Raw genomic sequence first — 4,025 nt, 5'->3', positions numbered from 1 at the left:
GACAGCAACACATCCAGGAGACTGAGAGCGAGGGGAAGCGGAGCAAATTAGGACAGGAACATAAAAGAATGGATAATATATTGGAAAAATTTGACAGTGAACAGTGGGTAAGAAGGCTATAATTTAATTTCAAGGTTGAGATCATATCCATAAACCTTGCTTTATAACATCATCTGAATATCTCAATTAAATTACAGTCCTCATTATTCACTCTCAGCCATCCGTAACCCGGTTTGATTTTATTGAAGCACCAATTAGATATCAGATGAGAGAACATGATGCAGAAATTAAACAACGCGATTATGCCGAATAATCAATAAAAATAAATCTGGTTAGGATCAATTTTAGTTCCTAGAGGGGGAAAAAAAATCACAGGAAATTCTGGCCAGCAAAAAGAGTGAACCTTTGCAGCTTATTGCTGTCTGTGTTACGGATACAATTCACATCACTGTTCTCTGGTTTATAATTATTCTACAAACCTCATCCAGCAGCTTGTAAATTAATTTATTTTTAAGTGAAGTAAATAACTGGCCTCGCTGGACTTAACAAGAGAGCTTCATTAACACAAACAATAACAACAACTTGCATTGATATAGTGCCTTTATTGTCCTGAGGCGCTTCACAGGAATGTCACCAGACAAAATTGGACACCGAGCCACATAAGGAGATATTAGGACCAAAAGCTTTGTCACAGAGGTAGGTTTTAAGGAGTGTCTTAAAGGTGGAGAGAGAGGTGGCGAGGTGGAGGGGTTTTCGGGACCTTTTCCCTGTCGTGCTGGCTGTCTAGAGCTCCCCGCCCACCGGCCGACACTGTCAGGATTGGCGGAAGGCTGGGGAGGGCCGATGATTCTGCCGTCGTTCCACAGAGCCGGGTGGACGATCCGCCTGCGCATCTTCAGGTGCCTGTAATAGCGTCTCCGACACGAACGTACTGGAGATGACGGGTAGGAAAAGACCAGCTGGAACATAGAAACATAGAAACATAGAAGATAGGAGCAGGAGTAGGCCATTCGGCCCTTCAAGCCTGCTCCGCCATTCAATGAGATCATGGCTGATCATCCAAATTCAGTACACTGTCCCTGCCTTCTCCCCATGTCCCTTGATCCCTTTAGCCTTAAGAAATATATCCAACTCCTTTTTGAATATATTTAATGAACTGGCCTCCACCGCCCTCTGTGGCAGAGAATTCCACAGGTTCACCACTCTCTGGGTGAAGAAATTCCTCCTCATTTCAGTCCTAAATGGCTTACCCCTTATCCTTAGACTATGACCCCTGGTTCTGGACTCCCCGGCCATCATAAACATCCTTCCTGCATCTAGTCTGTCCAGGCCTGACAGAATTTTATAGGTTTCGATGAGATCCCCTCTCAATCTTCTAAACTCCAGTGAGTCATAGAGTCATAGAGTAATACAGCACGGATAGAGGCCCTTCGGCCCATCGTGTCCGCGCCGGCCATCAAGCCCTGTCTAATCTAATCCCATATTCCAGCATTTGGCCCGTAGCCTTGTATGCTATGGCATTTCAAGTGCTCATCCAAATGCATCTTAAATGTTGTGAGGGTTCCTGCCTCCACAACCCTTTCAGGCAGTGAGTTCCAGACTCCAACCACCCTCTGGGTTAAAAAGTTCTTTCTCAAATCCCCTCTAAACCTCCCGCCCTTTACCTTGAATCTATGCCCCCTAGTTATTGACCCCTCTACTAAGGGAAAAAGCTCCTCAGCATCCATCCTATCTATGCCCCTCATAATTTTGTACACCTCAATCATGTCCCCCCTCAGCCTCCTCTGCTCCAAGGAAAACAAACCCAATCTGCCCAGTCTCTCTTCATAGCTGAAGCGCTCCAGCCCTGGTAACATCCTGGTGAACCTCCTCTGCACCCTCTCTAACACGATCACATCCTTCCTGTAGTGTGGCGACCAGAACTGCACACAGTATTCCAGCTGTGGCCTAACCAGTGTTTTATACAGCTCCATCATAGCCTCCTTGCTCTTATATTCAATGCCTCGGCTAATGAAAGCAAGTATCCCATATGCCTTTTTTACCACCTTATCCACCTGTTCCGCCGCCTTCAGGGATCTGTGTACTTGCACACCCAGATCCCTCTGACCCTCCGTCTTGCCTAGGGTCTTTCCATTCATTTTGTATTCCCTTGCCTTGTTAGTCCCCCCAAAGTCCATCACCTCGCACTTTTCCGGGTTAAATTCCATTTGCCACTGTTCCGCCCATCTGACCAACCCATCTATATTGTCCTGCAGACTGAGGCTACCCTCCTCGCTATTTACCACCCTACCAATTTTTGTATCATCCGCGAACTTACTGATCATACCCTTTACATTCATATCCAAGTCATTAATGTAGACCACAAACAGCAAGGGACCCAGCACCGATCCCTGTGGTACCCCACTGGCCACAGGCTTCCAGTCACAAAAACAACCTTCGACCATCACCCTCTGCCTTCTGCCACTAAGCCAGTTTTGTATCCAATGTGCCAAGGCACCCTGGATTCCATGGGCTCTTACCTTCTTGACCAGCCTCCTGTGCGGGACTTTATCGAAGGCCTTACTGAAATCCATGTATACCACATCCACTGCGTTACCCTCATCCACACACCTAGTCACCCCCTCAAAAAATTCAATCAAATTAGTCAGACATGATCTTCCCTTGACAAAGCCATGTTGACTATCCCTGATTAATCCTTGCCTCTCCAAGTGGAGACAAATTTTGTCCCTCGGGACTTTTTCCAATAATTTTCCTACCACTGATGTTAGGCTCACTGGCCTGCAGTTCCCCGGTTTTTCCCTACTACCCTTCTTGAATAATGGTACTACATTAGCGGTTCTCCAGTCCTCTGGCACATCCCCTGTGGCCAGAGAGGTCCTGAATATATGTGTTAGAGCCCCCGCAATCTCCTCCTTTGCCTCACACAGCAGCCTGGGATACATTTCATCCGGGCCTGGGGATTTATCCATTTTTAGGCCAGCTAAAACCGCCAATACCTCCTCCCTCTCGATGTTAATATGTTTGAGCATATCACAGTCCCCCCGTCCTATTTCTATGTCTACATCGTCCTTCTCCATAGTGAAAACAGATGCAAAAAATTCATTTAGAACCCCTCCTACATCTTCCGGCTCCACACACAGATTGCCACTTTTGTCCCTAATGGGCCCTATTTTTTCCCTAGTTATCCTCTTACCCTTATATACTTATAAAACATCTTCGGATTTTCCTTTATTTTGCTCGCCAGTGTTATTTCATGGCCCCTCCTTGATCTCCTAATTTCTTTTTTAAGTATCCCCCTGCACTTTTTGTACTCCTCTAGGGCTTCCTCCGTCTTTAGCCTTTTGTATCTACCAAAAGCCCTCCTTTTTTTCCTAATCCATTCTCGTATATCCCCTGACATCCACGGTTCCCTGTGGTTTTTGGAACCACTCTTGACCTTTACGGGAACATGTTGCCATTGTATGATCTCAATCTCCCTTCTGAAAGCCTCCCATTGCTCCGATGCGGATTTTCCTACAAGTAGCTGATCCCAGTCCATTTTGGCCAGATCCTGCCTTATCCTATTAAAATCGGCCTTCCCCCAATTTAGAACCTTTATTTCCGGCCCATCCCTGTCCTTTTCCACCTTAAATCTTACCATATTATGGTCACTATCACCAAAGTGCTCACCTACTAGCACTTTTTCCACTTGGCCGGCCACATTCCCTAGAATTAGATCCAGTACCGCCCCCTCTCTTGTAGGACTTTCTACATGCTGGCTCAAAAAGCTCTCCTGGATGCACTTTAAGAATTCTACACCCTCTGAGCCTTTCACACTCTGACTATCCCAGTTAATATTGGGGAAGTTGAAATCCCCCATTATTATTACCCTATTATTTGCACATTTCTCTGAGATTTGCCTACATATCTGTTCCTCTATCTCCCCCTGACTGTTTGGAGTATAAGCCCAATCGACACAATCTCTCCTCATACGTCATTCCTGCCATCCCAGGTATCAGCCTGGTGAATCTTCGCTGCACTCCTTC

The sequence above is a fragment of the Somniosus microcephalus genome, chromosome 1 (assembly GCF_052327205.1).
Source record: "Somniosus microcephalus isolate GS21.2 chromosome 1, FLI_Smic_1.0, whole genome shotgun sequence".
Lineage (NCBI taxonomy): Eukaryota > Metazoa > Chordata > Chondrichthyes > Squaliformes > Somniosidae > Somniosus > Somniosus microcephalus.
The sequence above is the reverse complement of the archived record's forward strand: the minus strand, read 5'-3'. Positions refer to the sequence as shown.